Source organism: Hemiscyllium ocellatum, chromosome 21 (genome assembly GCF_020745735.1).
Source record: "Hemiscyllium ocellatum isolate sHemOce1 chromosome 21, sHemOce1.pat.X.cur, whole genome shotgun sequence".
Lineage (NCBI taxonomy): Eukaryota > Metazoa > Chordata > Chondrichthyes > Orectolobiformes > Hemiscylliidae > Hemiscyllium > Hemiscyllium ocellatum.
The window spans coordinates 25,659,883-25,682,609 of record NC_083421.1 but is presented as its reverse complement, the minus strand read 5'-3'; the positions used below and the strand labels follow the sequence as shown (position 1 = coordinate 25,682,609).

At 44.5% G+C, this 22,727-nt stretch overlaps 1 protein-coding gene across 2 annotated transcripts in view; it reads left to right on the top strand.

The window, feature by feature from the left end:
- Positions 1-8,547: 8,547 nt before the first annotated feature.
- fut7 (fucosyltransferase 7) overlaps positions 8,548-22,727 on the top strand; it is a 67,689-nt gene continuing 53,509 nt past the window's right edge. For both annotated transcript variants that reach the window (XM_060841007.1, XM_060841006.1), the window contains exon 1: positions 8,548-8,610. The gene's annotated coding sequence lies outside the window, so the exon portion shown is untranslated. The remainder of the gene's footprint in view (positions 8,611-22,727) is intronic.

Here is a 22,727-nt window from a genome sequence, read left to right as displayed (position 1 = left end):
AAGAGGCCATCTGGGTTGTTCGGTATTGGAACTGGTCCTCCTGGGAGACGAAGGAATTGGGAGTATGGGATGGTGTTTTTACAGGGGATATGGTGGGAGGAGGTGTAGTCTAGGTAGCTGTGGGAGTCGGTCGGTTTATAGTAAATGTCTGTGTTGATTCAGTTGCCCGAGATAGAAATGGAGAGGTCTAGGAAGGGGAGGGAGGAGTCTGAGACGGTCCAGGTAAATTTGAGGTCGGGGTGGAAGGTGTTGGTAAAGTGGATGAACTGTTCAACCTCCTCGTGGGAGCATGAGGCAGCGCCGATACAGTCATCGATGTAGCGGAGGAAAAGGTGGGGGTTGGTGCCAGTATAGCTGCGGAAGATGGACTGTTCCACATATCCTACGAAGAGGCAGGCATAGCTGGGGCCCATGTGGGTGCTCATGGCTACTATCATATCCCAGACCATCCATAACCTTATCACCTCAGGGAATCTCCCGTCCACCGCTTCCAACCTCATAGTCCCACAATCCCACACCGCCCGTTTCTACCTCCTGCCCAAAATCCACAAACCTGACTGCCCCAGCCGACCCATTGTCTCAGCCTGCTCCTGCACTCCGTACTCATCTCTGCATACCTTGACACGGTCCTGTCCCCCTTAGTCCAAGAACTCCCCACCTATGTTCAGGATACCACCCACGCCCTCCACTTCCTCCATGATTTTCTCTTCCCCAGTCCCCAACGCCTTAACTTCACGATGGACATCCAGACCCTGGACACCTCCATCCCTCATCACGAAGGACTCAAAGCCTTCCGCTTCTTCCTTTCCCGCTGTACCAACCAGTACCCTTCCACTAACACTCTCCTTCGACTGACTGAACTGGTCCTCACTCTGAACAATATCTCTTTCCAATCCTCCCACTTCCTCCAAACCAAAGCAGTAGCCATGGGCACCCACATGGGCCCCAGCTATGCCTGCCTCTTCGTAGGATATGAGGAACAGTCCATCTTCCGCAGCTACACTGGCACCACCCCCCACCTTTTCCTCCGCTACATCGATGACTGTATCAGCGCTGCCTCATGCTCGCACGAGGAGGTTGAACAGTTCATCCACTTTACCAACACCTTCCACCCCGACCTCAAATTTACCTGGACTGTCTCAGACTCCTCCCTCCCCTTCCTAGATCTCTCCATTTCTATCTCGGGCGACCGAATCAACATGGACATTTACTATAAACCGACTGACTCCCACAGCTACCTAGACTACACCTCCTCCCACCCTACCCCCTGTAAAAACGCCATCCCATATTCCCAATTCCTTTGTCTCCGCCGCATCTGCTCCCAGGAGGACCAGTTCCAATACCGAACAACCCAGATGGCTTCCTTCTTCAAAGACCGCAATTTCCCCCCAGACGTGACCGACGATACTCTCCACTGCATCTCCTCCACTTCCCGCTCCTCCGCCCTTGAGCCCCGCCCCTCCAATCACCACCAGGACAGAACCCCACTGGTCCTCACCTACCACCCCACCAACCTCCATATACATCGTATCATCCGTCGTCATTTCCGCCACCTCCAAATAGACCCCACCACCAGGGATATATTTCCCTCCCCTCCCCTATCAGCGTTCTGAAAAGACCACCCCCTCCGTGACTTCCTCGTCAGGTCCACACCCCCCACCAACCCAACCTCCACTCCCAGCACCTTCCCCTGCAACCGCAAGAAATGCAAAACTTGCGCCCACACCTCTCCCCTTACTTCCCTCCAAGGCCCCAAGGGATCCTTCCATATCTGCCACAAATTCACCTGCACCTCCACACACATCATTTACTGCATCCACTGCACCCGATGTGGCCTCCTCTACGTTGGGGAGACAGGCTGCCTACTTGCGGAACGCTTCAGAGAACACCTCTGGGATACCCGATCCAACCAACCCAACCATCCCGTGGCTCAACACTTCAACTCTCCCTTCCACTCCACCAAGGACATGCAGGTCCTTGGACTCCTCCATCGCCAGAACATAACAACACGACGGTTAGAGGAAGAGCGCCTCATCTTCCGCCTGGGAACCCACCAACCACAAGGGATGAACTCAGATTTCTCCAGTTTCCTCATTTCCCCTCCCCCCACCTTGTCTCAGTCCCAACCCTCGAACTCAGCACCACCTTCCTAACCTGCAATCTTCTTCCTGACCTCTTTCCACCCCCCCCACTCCGGTCTATCACCCTCACCTTAACCTCCTTCCACCTATCACATTTCCAACACCCCTCCCCCAAGTCCCTCCTCCCTACCTTTTATCTTAGCCTGCTTGACACACTTTCCTCATTCCTGAAGAAGGGCTCATGCCCGAAACATTGATTCTCCTGCTCCTTGGATGCTGCCTGACCTGCTGCGCTTTTCCAGCAACACATTTTCAGCTCTGACGGAGTGAGTAGATGCTTGCGGATGTGTTGCAAATCAAGCAGGCTGATTGGTCCTGGGTGGTGTAGATTCCCTACAGTGTGGAAATAGACCCTTCGGCCCAACAAGTCCACACTGACCCTCCGAAGAGTAACCCACCAAGACCCATTTCACTCTGATTAATGCACTTAACGCTACGGGCAATTTATTTTGGCCAATTCACCTGACCTGCACATCTTTGGACTTTGGGAGGAAACTGAAGCACCCGGATGAAACCCACGCAGATACGGGGGGATTATGCAAACTCCACGCATACAGTTTAGAAGGATGAGTGGGTGGTTCTGATTGGAACTTACAGAATACAGAGAGGCCTAGATAGAGTGGATGTGCAGGAGATGATTCCACTCTAATGATGATGGGAGAGACTGGTACCTAAGGGCATAGCCTCAGAGTAAAGGAACAGCCCTTTAAAACTGAGATGAAAAGAAATTTCTTCAGCCAGAGGGTCATGAACCTGTGGAATTCATTGCTGCAGGCGGCTGTGGAAGCCACGTCATTGAGTGCATTTAAGACAGAGAAAGATAGGTTCTTGATTGGTAAGGGGGTCAAGGGTTACAGGGAGAAGGCAGAAGAATGGGGTTGAGAAACATAGCTGTGGAGCAGACTCAGTAATCTGAAGGGTCTAATTCTGTTCCTATATCTCATGGTCTTATAGTCTGATTAGATCAGATTAGATTACTTACAGTGTGGAAACAGGCCCTTCGGCCCAACAAGTCCACACCGACCCATCAAAGCGCAACCCACCCATACCCCTACATTTACCTCTTCACCTAACACTATGGGCAATTTAGCATGGCCAATTACACTGCTTATAACCAAATCGCTTAGTCGCTCAGATTCTGAAGTGCTTACGAATGTAATGTACATATATACCAGGAGTTTTAATGAATGACTGTTGAATCTTTCAGTACTATGTTGTCCAGGGCTAGCTCTTACATTACAGGAGTTCACAGAAGGAGTACTGCGTCATGACAAATACCTTGAAGTTAAAAAGCCACTATAGACTCCATTCTTTTTTCTGACATCTGACTGAAGTTGACTTTGACCACCCACGTCTATAGTCTTATACTTAAAACTTCAGATGACCTTCCAGTCACACCACCATGATCACCTACTCTCACATCTGGAACATTGCTCAGTCTTGTATCCAGTCACACCTCACCCACTGTTAAAACATCCATATAGGACTTTGTTCCCACATTCCACCCTCTGTTAACTTGAGATCTTCTAAATCTCTGCGACTTGCAGCAAGCCCTATTTCCCATCACACTGTAGTCAATGAGCTACATCATAACCTGACTGAGGAGCACTTCGATTTTAGAATTCTCAGTCCTGATTTCAAATCCTTCCACTTGTGATGACCTGACCCTTTCTTGTTTCTGCAGTGCCCCCTTCACCTTTCAATCCTCTGAGGTAACCTATACTCCTCTTTTCTAATCCCTGATTATAATTGCTCCATCAACAGTGACCATCCATCAGTTATCTAATCCCTAAATTCCTTCCCTAAATTTCTCCACTTGTCCTCAAGGACAACCTTTAACACCAACTCTTTGTCTAAGCTTTTACCTGATGTTCCCTTTATGAAGCAGTGATGGAATTTACTTGATAACACTCTCAAGACGAGTCTTGGTAATTTTACAACAATGAAGGTGCCCCATATTTTCAAGTTGTTGCTGAGTTGGCAGGTTGGTCCCACGCACAGTTTTAGCATAAAATTAAAAGCTGGCACTTACTGAGGGAGTGCTACACTATCAGAGAGGCACACGCTGCATGTAACACTAAGATCCCCCCCCTCTCCTCTCAAATCCAGGTTATTACGTTATTATTTAGATCTCAAGCCACCGTTTAAAGAAAGGCTTTGGGAGTTTGTGTCGTTTTCCTGGTCAAAGCTGCAACGATACCTAACAAAAGATGACCTGGTCATTTAGTCATTGTCTGTTTGTGAGCCTTTGCTATGCATACCTTGGCAGTTGTGACTGTGAGACCATTACTTGTAGGTGCAGAGGTAGGCCGTTCAGTCTATTGAGTCTGCCCTGCCAATCAACGAGATCATAACTGATCAAGCAATCCTCAACTCTATTTTCCTGCCTACTTTGCTCAGTTAGCATGGCAGCTCAGTGGTTAGCACTGCTGCCTCACAGCACCAAGGACCCAGGTTTGATTCCAGCCTTGGGTGACTGTGCGGAGTTTGCACGTTTTCCCCATGTCTGTGTGGACTTCCTTTGGGTACTCCGGTTTCCTCCCACAGTCCAAAAATGTGCAGGTCAGGTGAACTGGCCATGCTAAATTGTCCATAGAGTTCAGGAATGCATACCTTGGATGTATTAGTCAAGGGTGTATTAGTCAAGGGAAATGTCGAGTAATAGGCTAGGGGAGTGGGTTAGTGTGAACTTGACGGGCCTCCTTCATAAAAGGCCGCAATTTCACCTTGCCCTCCAGTGCATCAAGTGAATCCTTAGAAGAGTATAAAGAAAGTAGGAGTATACTTAAGAAGGAAGTCAGGAGGGCAAAACGGGGACATGAGATAGCTTTGGCAAATTGAATTAAGGAAAATCCAAAGGGTTTTTACAAATATATTAAGGACAAAAGGGTAACTAAGGAGAGAATAGGGCCCCTCAAAGATCAGCAAGGCGGCCTTTGTGTGGAGCCACAGAAAATGGGGGAGATACTAAATGAGCATTTTGCATCAGTATTTACTGTGGAAAAGGATATGAAAGATATAGACTGTATGGAAATAGATGGTGACATCTTGCAAAATGTCCAGATTACAGAGGAGGAAGTACTGGATGTTTTGAAATGGTTAAAAGTGGATACATCCCCAGGACCTGATCAGGTGTACCCAGGAACTCTGTGGGAAGCTAGAGAAGTGATTGCTGGGCCTCTTCCTGAGATATTTGTATTATTGATAGTCACAGGTGAGGTGCCGGAAGACTGGAGGTTGGCAAACGTTGTGCCACTGTTTAAGAAGAGCGGTAAAGACAAGCCAGGGAACTACAGACCAGTGAGCCTGACCTCGGTGGTGGGCAAGTTGTTGCAGGGAATCCTGAGGGACAGGATGGACATGTATTTAGAAAGGCAAGAACTGATTCAGGATAGTCAACATGTCAACATTGTGCGTGGGAAATTATGTCTCACAAACTTGATTGAGTCTTTTGAAGAAGTAACAAAGGAATGATGAGGGCAGAGCAGTAGATGTGATCTATATGGACTTCAGTAAGGCGTTCGACAAGGTTCCCCATGGGAGACTGATTAGCAAGGTTAGATCTCATGGAATACAGGGAGAACTATCCATTTGCATACAGAACTGGCTCAAAAGTAGAAGACAGAGGGTGGTGGTGGAGGGTTGTTTTTCAGACTGGAGGCCTGTGACCAGTGGAGTGGCACAAGGATCGGTGCTGGGCCCTCTACTTTTTGTCATTTACATAAATGATTTGGATGTGAGCATAAGAGGTACAGTTAGTAAGTTTGCAGATGACACCAAAATTGGAGGTGTAGTGGACAGCGAAGAGGGTTACCTCAGATTACAACAGGTTCTGGACCAGATGGGCCAATGGGCTGAGAAGTGGCAGATGGAGTTTAATTCAGATAAATGCAAGGTGCTGCATTTTGGGAAATCAAATCTTATACACTTAATGGTAAGGTCCTAGGGAGTATGGCTGAACAAAGAGACCTTGGAGCGCAGGTTCAAAGCTCCTTGAAAGTGGAGTCGCAGGTAGATAGGATAGTGAAGAAGGCTTATGGTATGCTTTCCTTTATTGGTCAGAGTATTGAGTACAGGAGTTGGGAGGTCATGTTGCAGCTGTACAGGACATTGGTTAGGCCACTGTTGGAATATTGCGTGCAATTCTGGTTTCCTTCCTATTGGAAAGATATTGTGAAACTTGAAAGGGTTCAGAAAAAATTTACAAGGATGTCACCAGGATTGGAGGATCTGAGCTACAGGGAGAGGCTGAACAGGCTGGGGCTGTTTTCCCTGGAGTGTTGGAGGTTGAGGGGTGACCATATAGAGGTGTACAAAATTATGAGGGGTATGAATGGATAAATAAACAAAGTCTTTTCCCTGGGGTTGGAGAGTCCAGAACTAGAGGACATAGGTTTAGGGTGAGAGGGGAAAGATATAAAACAGATCTCAGGGTCAACGTTTTCACACAGAGGGTGGTATGTGTATGGAATGAGCTGCCAGAGGATGTGGTGGAGGTTGGTACAATTGCAACATTTAAAAGGTATATGAATGTGAATATGAATATGAATTGGAGGGATATGGGCCGGGTGCTGGCAGGTGGGACTAGATTGAGTTGGGATATCTAGTCGGCACGGATGGGTTGGACCAAAGGATCTATTTCCATGCTGTACATCTCTATGACTGTATGACTCTATCTCAATCACTTCCCGCACCTCTGCCCTCAAACCCCACCCCTCCAACTGCAACAAGAACAGAACCCCGCCCCCCAGTCCATCACATCATCTGTTGACATTTCCACCACCTACAAACAGACCCCACCACCAGAGATGTATTTCCCTCCCCTCTCCTAGCTGCTTTCTGTAAAAATCTTTCCCTCCATGACTCCCTTGTCAGGTCCATGCTTCTCTCTGGCACCTTCCCCTGCCACCACAGGAATTGCAATACCTCCCCCTACATCTCTGTCCAAGGCCCCAAAGGAGCCTTCCACATCCATCAGAGTTTTACCTGCACTTCTACACATGTCATTTACTGTATCCGTTGCTCCTGATGCGGTCTCCCCTACATTAGGGAGACAGGATGCCTACTTGCAGAGCACTTCAGAGAACATCTCTGGGCCACCCAAACCAAACCAATCCCACTGCCCCTCAACTGAACATTTCAACTCCCCCTCCCACTCTGCCAAGGACATGCTAGACCTGGACCTTCTCCATCACCACTCCCTAACCACCTGATGCCTGCAGGAAGAATACCTCATCCTCCACCTTGGGACCCTCCAACCCCACGGCATCAAAGTGGATTTCACCAGTTTCCTCACTTCCCCTTCCCCCACATTATCCCAGTTCCAACCTTCCAACTCAGCACCCCCCTCATGACCTGTCCATCTTCCTTCCCACCTATCCACTCCACTCTCCTCTCTGACCTATCCCCATTACCCCCCACCTCTGTCCACCTATCGCACTCTCAGCTACCTTCCCCCCAGTCCCACCCCCTTCCCATTTATCTCATCACCCCCCTCGATTCACGGCCTCATTCCTAATGAACAGCATTTGCCTGAAACATCGATTCTCCTGCTCCTCGGATGCTGCCTAACCCACTGTATTTTTCCAACATCACACATGACTCTAATTTCCAGCATCTGCAGTCCCCACTTTCGCCTTGTCGGGCCAGATGGCATGTTTCCACACTGTGGGGACTCTATGATTACAACATTTGTGTTCTAGCTGGCTGGCTGTAAATCATTTTGAGATGAACTCGGATATTGAAAGGCATTAAATCAATGGAAGTCTTGTTTTTCCATTCTAAGCAGCTGAATTGTTTCCAGCCATTTAATTTGCAGTGAGACCTCTCTGAACGCCATCGGTTTTACAATAACTGCCTGGGTGGACATGGATCCTTCCTGGCTTGGAAAACCATGATTTTCTTTCGCATAAAATGTGCCTAGAGATTTCCCTCCACCCACTCTCACTTTATGCTTGGAACATCTACGTGAGTGGTTGCTGTTTAGACGGTCAGGGCCAGAGGGTGACGAACGGTCACTGAACGTGCACAGGCAGCTGCATGAGGTTTATAAAAACCTGCAGCAGCTCCACTCTCTGCATTTGACAGACTGAAGAGCTTCGATGTGTTACATTTCCTGAGGCAATCACAGAAGGTAAGTATTCGCAGTGAAAGTTCAAACACAATGCCCTCTGCTGCCAATTTACTTTACTAAAAGTGGTAGTCACTTATTATCAGAGCACTTGAGAATCTAGCTTAGTTTTCAAACCAGCTTGGAGGTTTAAGTGCCATGTCCTATCTCACTCTATATTGAGCTGAGACATTGGGCAATGGTTATTTCTGTCTCACAGTAAAGATTATTTCTACTGCTTTTATTTTCAAACAGGATTCCTCTTCAGTGCAGTACACCTGAACGTGACCAGCTTCTGAACAGTTCATTGATGAAGTTTCGACCTGACGAACCTGATGAGCTCTGAACACGTTTAAAGAAGTAAGTCTTTTCAGGAAGAATGCTTCGGTCTCCTCCACTGGCCTCACCGGTACCACAGTGGTGTCTCAAAGCATTTGTAGCATTTGTGCATTTATATTTCAATCCAGGGACTCCAGCATCACACTGACAGTGTGCTGCATTGCTCGAGGTGTCAGGCCTTTGAGTGAGTTATTAACATGAAGCTTAATTTGCCCTTTCAATTGGATATTAAAGCTCTCAAGGGCTTTGCATACTGTCCGGGCTGCCAATTATCCCTCAACAATCACAAGGCAGATTATGCAATCATTATCTCACTGCTGTTTGTGGTACTTGACTATGGGCACTCTGTGTTTTCCGATGTATTAAAGTCCAGAGTGATTTGCAAAGACCTTGAGGTTGAATAAGTGTTATGTCAATGTTTTCTTTTCCTTCCAAAACACACTTTGAGGGCAGGCCATTTAACAGAAAGTCTTTGTATTTATGACAGGGAGTGTTAGTTAGCATAATTTATACTGGAAAGCATTGCAGGATGTGTTCCACAAGACATTAGTAGCAGAAGTAAAGACAGTGTATTGGATGTAACCTAATGACATGAGTCGTTAATTGTTTAGGATGTAGACAACTTGTAGTAGCAATAAAAGGAATGTACTCAGACTGGGATACGGTGATAAATGGTGCTCAATAGGATCTACACAGGGACCCCAGCTCTCATTACGCACATTTTCTCTTGGGTCAAAGCTGATTTGTGATTTAGAATTAAGTTCAATGTCACGTGCACTGAAGGCCAGGGATTAGTACAGGGAAAAGTGTACAATGTCGCCATTCCCAGCACCATCTTCGATACAAGGGTACCTAGGTACAAAAATAGAAAAATAAAGAAATAAGTTTAAAAAATTATCACTCCAGTACTTTTTAGTATAAAGTAGAAAAATTAAATTAGAAGTTAAACAGATTTGTTTGTTGATATAACACTCCTCCTTTGTTCAGTAAATCCTGGAATTAGATTTGAACATAGACCTTCTAGTCCAGAAATGGGCACATTGGTGACTGAGCCCTAAGACTGACTTGAATCGATGTGAATAACTTGGTTAAAAGAATAGAGAGTTGTGCATGCTAGTTTGCAGATGATACTGCATCAGTGAGTACGGTAAGTTGTGTAGTTCAGGAAGGTATCTATGTCAGCACTAGATCTCAGTTGGGCAAAGCTTTCTCGGGACACCGAAAGGTATGATTCAACAATTAAGAAATTGCACATCCTGAATGATAACATGAAATTAAGAAGGAAATTGCACCAATTGTGAAAAAGAGGAAGAACCTGGATTTAATCGGCACCTTTCACAACTGCAAGGCATCTTATGGCATTTAATAGTCAATTAAGTGATGTTACAGCATTGTCTTAGTTGGGATTGGGAAGCTAGTTTCTAAATGCAGGAATAAAAATAATGATTCATCAACGTTGGCATTTGACTGAGGGATAAATGTTGAGTAGAGTATTCTCAGTAGGATTCTTTTATTTCATGGTGAACTTAGGCTCTTGATTTACTGCCTCATCCAAAGGAGGAGTTAAAGGTAATTTATCAGCAGGCAGAAAAATAAGGAACCAATCAATGGGTCTTGCTAATAGAAGCAATGGGTATGGCTGAAGTTTTAAGTCTCCATTTTTTAAAAGAGTTCTCAGCCTTGTATTTGAAACCTGCCATGGTATTCCCACATCCCAATCTCTGCAACCCCCTCAATCCTGCTACCCTTTGAGATATCTACACTCCTCTAAGTCTGGTCTCTCGCACAGCCCTAGTTTCATGGGTCCACCATTGGCAGCCATGCCTTGGGTTCTCAGACCCAGGTCACAGCTTTCGGATAAGGATATGATGGATTTAAAACAGGGACACTGATCAAACCTCAGGAGGGAATAGACAGATTTTTAATTCATAATGGGTTGAAGGGTTATGAAGAAAAGACAGGAAGGTGGAGTCAGAGCTGAGGTGAGATCAGCCATGATTGCATCAAATGGTAGAGTAGGCTTGAGGGACTGAATAAACTATTCGTACTCCTAAATCTGATATTCTTAAATAGTCTGGGGTTCCCTCATCATCCTCCTGCTTTTCTATACTTCTCTCCACATTTGAGATGCTTCCTAAAACCTAATTCCAATTAATATATTGGTCCTGAGATAACTTGTCTTTGTAGTTTGGAATTTGCAGTGAGACCTCTCTGAACGCCATCTGTTTTACAATAACTGCCTGGGTGGACCTGGATCCTTCCTGGCTTGGAAAACCATGATTTTCTTTCGCATAAAATGTGCCTAGAGATTTCCCTCCACCCACTCTCACTTTATGTTTGGAACATCTGCGTGAGTGGTTGTTGTTTAGACAGTCGGGGCCATCAGCCACCTAAGTATTCAGGAATTATTGGTTCATCTCTTCCTGAGATGGCGATTTCCCTCCCCCCAGCCCGAGGAGATGAGAAAATTCCAAATTGGTCAATGCCCTGACAGAGTCAATGTGGGAGAACCCAGCCTTGAACCCCAGATGGAAGTGAAGGAGGTTAAGTGTTATCTGCTGGGGGGAGGTTCCTGATCTTGGGAATGATGTGAAAGGGATGAGCAGGGGTTTTTGGAAATGTGAGAGGGAAATGGCTCTCAGAAGCTAACCCATTAGCTCCAGGTCTTGCTCAAATCAATGCAGATCCTGAGAACCACAATCTCGCATGGACTGACAGACAACCTTTGCTGCTTTCCTTGATGTGGAGGCCAACTCTTTGTCACCCTGCCTGGAAACTAAAATAATGGTGAGCCAGGCAGGATTGGCCCTTGAGGAACTGTTAATTGACAGCTTAGGTATCTCGATTGGCATCAGGCCAAAAGATGGACCATTGGCCTTTTCATCCAGAACCTAACTGCTGAGGCAGTGGTGTTATGGACCAGACCAAACTCCCTCAAAATCTATTCAGAAGATAGTCTCAATCTTAACTTTTTTTTATTTTACAGATGAGTGTAAGGCATTGCATTCCAGATGCAATTTGATTGGTCAAACTACTCAACTTTAAGTAGAACATTATTTTTTACACGACAGTTAAAATACAGACAAAATTTAAAAAAAAGAAAAGAATTGGCTTAACTGTAACTCTGTCAAAATGTCTTTTCTTAAATATACTTGTATTGAAAAATAGGTTTTATATATTACAACAAATACAAAGAAAGATCAAAGAAATTAAAATCCCAAATCGCACTCATATACAAATGTATAAAAACATATAACATCTTTTAAAAACCCGTCCAACTACTTAACTAAATAAATAATAACTAACAACAAACTAATAAATAATAATAATACAGCTCAGCAAAACAACATTGAGAGCATTAATTTTCATATATTAATATGTTCACAGCTCCCTGTCTCTGGATATTAAACTAGTAAAGCACAATTATTATGACTATATAAAACCCTTATTAGTGTCATGATATGGAGTTGCCAGTATTGTACTGGGACGTACAAAATTAAAAAGCACCCAACACCAGGCTATAGTCCAACAGGTTTAATTGGTAGCACAAGCTTTCAGAGCGCCACTCCTTCATCCACAACTACCTGATGAAAGAGCAGCGCTCTGAAAGCTAGTGCTTCCAAATAAACCTGTTGGACTGTAACCTTATTAGTGTGGCAGACAAATCCGTGTCAGGTATTCCTAAAAGGGCCACTACACCTTATTGAAATTCTCAGTTTTATGGTGTACCACACTTGTAAGAAAATCCAAGGGGATATGCTCCATAACAATCTTATGCCAATCCAACAATCCTGGAGGGGTTTCAGACACCCAACCTAACAAAATATTCTTTCTTGCGCAGAAAGTGAGAATGTTGAAAAGATTTTTCTTATGCATCTACAGTGCAGGCCAAGAAGAAGAGAGATCAGGTCCCCCTCTACCCTTACACCCAAAATCCCCTCCATTGCACCTGCCACAGCGCTCCAATATGTTTGGAGCCTGCAACGGGACCAGAGACAATGGTAAGAGTAGTGTTACTCACTTTGGGATATGTTGAAGAAACTCCTGGTTTAAATTTTGATAAACAATCTGGAGCCAAGTGGACCCTGTGGAGAATCTTCAACTGTAAAGCATGGGTCCTATTGCAAATTGTCATCTGCTGCATCCGTTGTACCCGATGTGTGGTCTCCTCTACATCGGGGAGACAGGATGCCTTCTTACAGATCATTTCAGGGAACATCGTTAGGACACCTGCACAAACCATCCCCAATGTTCCGTGGCTGAACACTTCAACTCCCCTTCCCAATCCATCAAGGACATACAGGTCCTGGGCCTGTTCCACCGCCAAATCGTTTCCACCCGCCTGGAAGAGGAACACCTCATAATCTGCCGTGAGACCCTGCAACCACATGGGATTAACGTGGATTTTAATGGCTTCCTCATTTCCCTTCCCCACACATTATCCCAGTCCCAAGCCTCCAATTCAGCACCTCCCTCCGGGCCCATCCATCACTGCTCCCTCTAACCTATCACCTTCTCCCTCACTTTCATTCACCTATCACTTTCTCAGCTACCTTCACTCCCCTCCCCTCCCCCCCAAGCCCACTCCCATTTATCTCTCAGCCCTGGCCCACAAGCTTCATTCCTGATGAAGGGCTTCTGCCCAAAACGTCGATTCTCCTGCTCCTCGGATGCTGCCTGACCAGCTGTGCTTTTCCAGCAACACGCTCTCAACTCTGATCTCCAGCATCTGCAGTCCTCACTTTCTCCTGTAAGAAGCACAGTGCTCCAGGACGTTCCCTGTTGTAAGAATAAGAGAGACATTGACCTCTCTTAGAGATGGCGGGAGATGATCATGATTGTACAAGGCATTGATCATTAAGCATCGGGCATGTTTATAAATTCCTTATAGAATTCACTGGGAAGTCCATGGCATCCATAAGACAATTAAAATCGCCCTGATGATAGTATGCCTTTGCACTCTGAAGCTGCTTCACAGCCTCCTGTTCTCTTGCTCTGATAAGGGGGCATTGAGGGTTGCACACAGGAGCCCCAGATCCTTGAAAAAGGACTCCATCTTGGACCGCCCATCCTCACAACCGTCAGATTGGTATAATTCGGAGTAAAATCTCCAAAATGCCGCATTAATCTTTTAAAAATCACAGGTTAGGTTTCCAGCACCTTCCCTAATTGACGTGATGGCTTGAGGGGCACTCTTTTTCTTGGCAAGATACATTTGGTACTTGCCCAACTTGTCACCATTCTCAAACAGCCTTTGTTTTGCAAATGTGAGCTCGTTCTTTGCTGTCTGCGTGAGCACGGAATTCCATGCTTGGCCATCAGGGGCCTGCCAAAGTAGGCCTTCTCGGTTACCTTCAACCATGCTTCGAGGAGACATTGCTGCTCCCCCTTCTGCCCCTTCCTACTGGCAGAGTAGGAGATAACTAACCCCCGGCATAGGCTTTGGCAGTTTCCCAAAGGACAGACAGGCGACTTAAGATAGAATTAATGTCTAGGAATGCCCTGAATTCTCTAGAGAAGGATTCCATAAACTTACTATCCTTTAGGATAAAAGGATCCATTTGCCAGTACCTCGGGCCCACTATAGCATCCTTAATCTTAACCAATAGGTACATGGAGCATGATCGGGGATGATATTACCAATCATACAAGATGCCACCAAGTCCAGGGTTATCATGTGTGTCAGGAAAAAATCAGTCCTGGTGGGGCACCTGAGTGGATCAGAAAAAAACATAAAATCCCTGCCTGTAGGGTGGAGACGCCTCCAGATGTCCACCAAACCTAACTCCACATATATATCCACTAATTGTTTAGTTTGTACAGAGGGTATCGGGAGGCCTTTGGGCAACCTGTCTACAATGGGATCCATAAGACAATTAAAATCGCCCTGATGATAGTGTGCCAAGATTCGAAACTGATCAATTTAGAGAACCCATCTACCAGAAACGTGAGGGGATGGACCGGAGACCAATAAACATTTAAAACATCATATTCTTCCCCGTTTATCAGGGCTTTGAGGATTACGAACCTCCTGTGTGTGTCTTTAACACACTCTAGTAACTTAAGTGGGAGATTTCTCCTAACTAACATAGCCACTCGCCTACTTCTGGTATTAAAAGATGAAAAGTAAACTTGATCAAAGCGATTCTGCTGTAGTTTCAAATGCTCCCTATCATCCAAGTGCATCTCCTGCAATAAAGCAATATCTACCTTTTCCCTTCTAAGACTCGAGAGTACCTTTTTCCTCTTAACTGGTGAGTGACTCTCCTTGATGTTCCAGGTACAGCATTTAAACGAGCCATTAGCCATAACCTTCTGCAGTAACATTTAGATTCCAGAGAGGAGGAACTTGAATTACAAATCATCAAGTCTTAGTGTCAGAAGATGCACAGAACATTAAAACTACACAAACTGAAACCCACAACAGTTAACAAATTAACAAAGCGATCAAAGACTATATACAACAAAAATCAAAAAACAAACTAACATATAAAGTGCCAACGGCACTGGATAGGGGAACACATCCCCTGCTCATAGGGGGCATCTACACATCCCAAAACCCAACTTCCCATCCCGCCGCCAAAACAGCAGCAGGACATTTAATTACCTGAACTGGGCATAAACTTCCCGTAAATAGGCATCTAGCCATCCCAACCATTTTCCCTCCACCTAGCTAGAGCCACACCACAAACGCATGCAACAAAAAAAATACACCATCAAATAACAATGTGAACAAAGAAGTTTAAAAAGAATAGTGAGTAACTATACCCATCCCTTGACATAGTTTAACATAGAAGTTAAAAGTAAACAGCCCAGCCACCCTTTAGCACCGTTTAAACCAGATTATTACCAAAAGGAAAGAGGAAAAGAAAGCCTCGCGTGGACTTCCTCCTTTTTTAAAAAGAAAAATAGTGACATATCCAAACAATGCTACTATTTGTCCATACTAAATTGTTCAGACTAATTTAGTTGGTCCACAAAATCACTTGCTTTCTCTGACATGACAAAGAGATGTACAGGTCCATTAAAGGTGAGCCATCCTCAGGGAGTACTGGATCCTGAGCTCCCTCAGTCTTTTCTTGATGCCATCATAGGAATTCCTTTTCCCGATTACCACTGATTACAATTCCTGGACAAACGTCACCTTGGAGCCCTCATTAAGTAGGGCCTGCAGATCCTTCCCCTGGATTCTGGAAGCTTTCATGATTCTCTGCTTATCACTAAAATGATGGAACTGCACCAAGATAGGATGAGAACATTGGTCCAGACCTGACCTCTGCGCTATGACCCAGTGAGCCCTCTCAATCTTCAGATTTCCCATTCCAGCCTCCAAGTTAAGGAATTTTGGCAAACACTCCTCAATAAATTCCACCTTCCTTACCCTCGGGCAGACTGACGATACAAATATTTTTTTCTCCCGCCCCTTTCTCGAGGTCATCAACCTGGTAAGCAAATTACGGACCTGTGTCTCTAAGGTCTGGATCACCATCCTTGGAGGGATCGGTATCAACTTCCATCACTGGGACTCTGCCTTCCATCTCCTCCGTCCTTTTCCCAAGGTCTCTCAGCTTCTGTTCATGCTTCTGCTGTGCGACAGAGATCGGGGCCAGCTTCTCCCTGATCTGCTTACCCAGTATGCCATGAGATTTCGCAAGCTCCGTTACCAGGGCCTGGTAAGAAATTGACCTCGGGAGAACCTGCTCCCTTCTTTGGCATGCCTGAACAGTGAAAATAGAGGCAAGTTTTTTTTAACAGTTTCCTGGACCTCCTCGACCTTTCCAGTGTCTCAGGATATTGCAATGACCCGGGTAGGGTGGGTTAGGGCTTTGTCCTGCTTGTGATGTGGTGCAGAACTCTGCAACACCATCTTTCTATCACAATGTTTAACAAATTAATTATATACACATATATATTAACTACTCTAATTAACTGTTCCAATATACTAACATCCTATAAACACAGTTTGGCAAAGGCAAGTTCAGTAAAATAGATTGTCTCACGTGCAATTCAGCAGCTGGAAGAGAACCCCAGTTTTTAGCTGTTACACGAGAGGAATAAATACTTCCACATCTAGCTTCAAGACCCCAGGCATTGCAGAAAAGTAGAGCTAAAATTCCTGGTTTTGTGGGAGCATGACCCCACCCAGTCATGCTGCTTCTATTGTTCTAACATAAAAACAAACCCAAGGTCTCACAAGCTGTTCACTTTTTTGTATTTAAGCAGACTACTCGAGAACCTTCCTTCATCAAAAAAAAAGTCAAAATACCCCTTTTAAGGCCATAGTACTGTCACAGGAGGAAAGGGAGTAAGGGTTGGTATCTCCCCTGCCAACCCACATGATTATGTGCCCATCCTGCCATCTTCCCCACTGCTTGTCAGAATGGGAAAATGCTAGCTGTGTGAATGACTGTCCAAATTTGTTCGAGAATGCTCCTTTGAAATTCCAGGGGATATTTTACCACCTTTAAATCAAAGGCTATATAAATCCAGGTGGTTGTTATTGCCGAAGAAGTAACAGGAAGCATTAATAAGGGTCATATGCTAATAACTTGGAGAAGATCTTTTGAAAGGTGTTTGATAAAGTACCATGGAATAGGTTGGTTAGCAAATTTGACGTTTATGGAATTTAAGTGGTAAAGAACTTCTAAAATATCATCTTAAAAGCAGAATCTCTAAACTGAAAGAGGGTCAAATTCAATCAGCCATTGAATGGTAGGACTGCATCAATGGGCTGAATAGCCTACTCCATTCACCATGTTCCTATGGCAGAGGATTCAATCAGAAAACAAGCAAACAAAAGACTATCCTAGTAAACTTATCATGGGGTAATGATAATAGAATCATACAGTCATAAAGATGTACAGCATGGAAACAGATTCTTCATCCATGCCGACCAGATATCCTAACCTAATCTAGTCACAATTGCCAGCATTTGGCCCATATCCCTCCCAACCCTTTCTATTCATGTACCATTCCAAACAGACCCAGCCTATTCAGCCTCTCCCTGTAGCTCAAACCCTCCAACCCTGACAACATCCTTGTAAATCTTTTCTGAACCCTTTCAAGTTTCACAATATCCTTCAGATAGGAAAGAGACCAGAATTGCACACAATATTCCAAAAGCAGCCGAAGTAATGTCTTGTAAAGCCGCAACATGACCTCCTATCTCCTATACTCAGTACTCTGATCAATAAAGGAAAGCGTACTAAATGACTTCAGGACTATCCTAACTACCTCTGACTCTACTTTCAAGGAACTGTTGCAATCCAATGTCTCTTCGATCAGCAACACTCCATTGGATCTTACCTTTAAGTAGACGAAAGTGGGTACTGCAGATGCTAAAGATTAGAATCAAGATTAGAGTGATTCTGGAAAAGCACAACAGGTCAGGCAGCATCAATAGGAGCAGGAAAAATCAATATTTTGGGCAAAAGCCATTCATCAGGAATGAGGTTGGGAACCTTGCATGTGGTCAACCACACTCTTGACTTTTACCTTTAAGTGTATAAGTCCTGCTCTGATTTGCTTTTCCAAAATGCAGCACCTCGCATTTACCTGAATTAAATTCCATCTGCCACTTCTCAGCCCATTGGCCAATCTGGTCCAGATCCTGTTGTAATCTGAGGTAACCCTCTTTGCTGTCCACTGCACCTCCAGTTATGGTGTCATCTGCAAACTTACTAACTATACCTGCCATGTTCACATCCAAATCATTTATATAAATAATGAAAAGCAGTGGACCCAGCACTGATCCTTGTGGAACACCACTAGTCAAAGGCCTCCAGTCTGAAAAGTAACCTCCACCACCACCCTCTGTCTTCTGGCTTTGAGCCAGTTCTGTATCCAAATGGTTAGTTCTCCCTGTATTCCATATGATCTAACCTTGCTAATCAGTCTTCCATGGGGAACCTTGTCGAACACCTTACTGAAGTCCATATTGATCACGTCCACTGCTCTGCCCTCATCAATCCTCTTTGTTACTTCTTCAAAAAAAACTCAATCAAGTTTGTGAGACATGATTTCCCATGCACAAAGCCATGCTGACTATTCCTAATCAGTCCTTGCCTTTCCAAATACATGTACATCCTGCCCCTCAGGATTCCCTCCAACAACTTGCCCACGGCCAATGTCAGGCTCACTGGTCTATAGTTCTTTGGTGTTTCCTTACCACCTTTCTTTAATAGTGGCACCACGTTTGCCAACCTCCAGTCTTCCAGCGCCTCACCTGTGACTATCAATACAAATATCTCAGCAAGGGGCCCAGCAATCACTTCTCTTGCTTCCCACAGACTTCCAGAGCATACCTAATCAGGTGGTGGTGATTTGTCCACTTCTATACATTTCAAGACATCCAGCACTTCCTCCTCTGTAATATGGACATTTTTCAAAATGTCATCATCTATTTCCCCACATTCAATACCTCCCATGTCCTTCTCCACAGTAAATATGATGCAAAATACTCATTTAGTATCTTCCCCTTCTCCTGCAGCTCCACACAAATGCGGCCTTGCTGATCTTTGAGGGGTCCTATTATTTCCCTAGTTACCCTTTTGTCCTTAATATATTTGTAAAAACCCTTTGGATTCTCCTTAACTCTATTTGCTAAAGCTATCTCATATCCCCTTTTTGCCCTCCTGATTTCCCCCTTAAGTATATTCCTACTGCCTTTATACTCTTCTAAGGATTCACTCGATCTCTCCTGTCTACACCTGACATATGCTTCCTTCTTTTTCTTAACCAAGCCCTCAATTTTTTTAGTCATCCAGCATTCACCATACCTACCAGCCTTTCCTTTCACCCTGACAGGAATGTACTTTCTCTGGACTCTCGTTATCCCACTTCTGAAGGCTTCCCATTTTCCAGCCATCCCTTTACCTGCAAACATCTGCGCCCAATCAGCTTTTGAAAGTTCTTGCCTAATACCGTCAAAATTTGCCTTTCTCCAATTTAGAACTTCAACTTTTAGATCTGGTCTATCCTTTTTCATCACTATTTTACAACTAACAAAATTATTGTCACTGGCCCCAAAGTGCTCTCCCACTGACACCTCAGTCACCTGCCCAGCCTTATTTTTCAATGTGTAGGTCAAGTTTTGCACCTTCTCTTGTAAGTACATCCACAAACTGAATCAGAAAATTGTCTTGTACACACGTAACAAATTCCTCTCCATCTAAACCCTTAACACTGTGGCAGTCCTGGTCTATGTATACAAAGTTAAACTCCCCTACCATAACCACCCTATTATTCTTACAGATAACTGAGATCTCCTTTCAAATTTGTTTCTTAATTTCTCATTGAGTATTAGGGTGTCTATAATACAACCGCAATAAGGCAATCATCCCTTTCTTATTTCTCATATCCACCCAAATAACTTCCCTGGATGTATTTCCAGGAGTGGCCTCCCTAAGTATAACCATAATAATATGCCTTATCAAAAACGTCACTCTCCCTCCTCTGCTGTCCCCTTTCTATCCTTCCCATAACCTTTGTATCCTGGAACACGAAACTGCCAGTCTCTTTATGGAAAAAATTTAATCAGCCACAGGCTAGGTGGTTTTGAGCAAGTTGGGAAAACAGGGGAAAGAAAACTAGAACTCAGTGAATGATGGGGAAAGCAGAGATTTTTAAAATTTATTCTTTGGATGTTGGTGTCACTGGTAGAGCAGCATCTGTTGCTCAGCTAATTGGCCAGGGGCAGTGTCAGTGATGGCCAGTGATGATATAAATTTAGGCAGAATTCCAGACAGTGTCGATAGCATAACATTACAAAGGGATATTCGTGAAAGGGCAAAACTGTGGCACATGAAGTTTTTTAGATTAGATTACTTACAGTGTGGAAACAGGCCCTTTGGCCCAACAAGTCCACACCGGCCCTCTGAAGAGCAACCCACCCAGACCCATTCCCCTAATACTACAGGCAATTTAGCATGGCCAATTCACCTAGCCTGCACATTTTTTTTTGGACTGTGGGAGGAAACCGGAGCAACCGGAGGAAACCCACGCAGACAATGTGCAATCTCCACACAGACAGTTGCCTGAGGCAGGAATTGAACCCGGGTCTCTGGCGCTGTGAGGCAGCCGAGCTAACTACTGTGCCACCGTGCCACCTCAATGTAAGAAAGTGTGAGGTTATCCATATTGGACCAAGAAAGGACACTTTCTAAAGGGTAGGAACTTAAATACAGTGGATGTCCAAAGGGACTTGGGGGTTCAGGTGTGTATATCTTTAAAATGTCATGACCAGCTAAAGAAATAATCAAGAAATCTACTGGAATGTTAGCACTAATATCAAGAGAACTTGAGAAAGACATGCCGCAGTTATACAAAACTCTGGAAGACCCCACTCGGAGTACTGAGAGCAAATGTGGACACCACACTATGGGAAGGATATGATGGCCTTGGAGGTAGCATTAGAATTGGAATCCCTACAGTGTGGAGCCAGGCACTTCGGCCCAACAAGTGCACACCGATCAGTGTTGACAAGAATGATATGTGGACTTCAGGGGTTAAGTTATGAGTTAGACAAATTAGGCCTGCTTTCTCTAGAATTTATAAGATTAAGGGGAAATTTGATCAAAGATTTTAAAACATTAACAGGAAGAGACAGGGTAGATAAAGATAAACTATTTCTGCTGGTTGGGACTTTAAATCTGAGGCAGATAAACCTCATTTTGGCAAAGGTTATCTGTCTCAGATTTAAAATTAATAGCATCAAGTGCTGCTTGTGGAAGGAAGTTCTGAAAATCAGTCACCCTTTTTGTGTAGAAGCACTTCCATACGTCTCTGCTGAACAGTCTGGCCCTAATTCTCACACTATGTCCCCTGGCTCTAAAATCCCAAAGTGTTACGGTAAATGAGTGATGTTTTTCTCAGACTGGATGAGAATAGACAGTGTTTTTCCTCAAGATTCAGTTAAAAACCATTAAGTTGTATTTAAAAATGTAAAGATAATTTGAAAATTGGAATATGTAGGAACGGTTCAAAATTTGACAATACCAAACCTGGCAATGTGGCAGCCAGTGAGGATTATCAATCAACAATAGGAGGACGTAGGCGACAGTGAGGGCTGCAGATGCTGGAGATCAGAGTCTAGATTAATGTGGTGCTGGAAAAGCACAGCAGGTCAGGCAGCATCCGAAGAGCAGGAAAATCGACGTTTCGGGCAAAAGCCTTTCATTAGGAATGAGGCAGGGAGGCTCAGGGGTGGAGAGATAAATGGGAGGGGGGTGGGGCTGGGGAGAAGGTAGTAGGAGGACTTAGACAGGCTAACGTAGTGGTCAGCAAAATGACAAACTGAATTTAATGCAAGTAAATCTGAGGTAATGCATATTTGCAGAAGGGATAGAAAGAGTCAATATAATCCGGCCAGGCAGAATTTGATACATGAACTAGCTTTTTATATGTTATTATAAGAAGGAGAGACAGTTTAAGGTTTTCAATCACCCTGCTAGTGAGTCTTCACTAACCATGGTAATTAATTTTTATAGACATCCAAAGTGATTGGCGAAGTCATGTGACCCACACTCAGGCTTGCGCACTGCCCCCACTGCTTTCCCCACCCCTTACATTTGTAGATAACAGCAGTCTTCACGTTACATTTGGGGTAATGCCAGACACACCAAGCAGGATGTTTAATGAGTTCAGTGTTGCTGCTCCTTCACTGTAGCAAGGACGCTCGGTCAGAGTGGCTGGCATGGGGTTCGGGATTGGGTCACCTTTCTGTAAAAACAAACTCCAACTGTTAGAGATTTTGACGGCTCATAACGTCTTCATCATTTCACAGCAATGCCCAGAAATGAATAAAGAAGAAGTTCTGATCACCTCATTTCAGGAAGGATGTGGGCATCTCTGACGAGTTTTATTAGAGTGGTTACAGAGATCTTAACTTTCTGGTAGACTGGAGATGTTGTTCTCCTGGTACCAAAGGAGGTTTGTCAGAGTTTGACAAGGTAGACTAAGAAAAGCTATTCACATTAGTGGATGGTACAAGGATTAATAAATGCAGATATAAGGTTTTGGGAAAGAAATATTGGGCGAATATGACCTAGACCATGTTTATGAAGATGCTGGAAACAGCGATGATGAATGATTTGACAAAGAAATTGGTTAAGTATTTCAGGGAAGTCAATTTGCAGTGT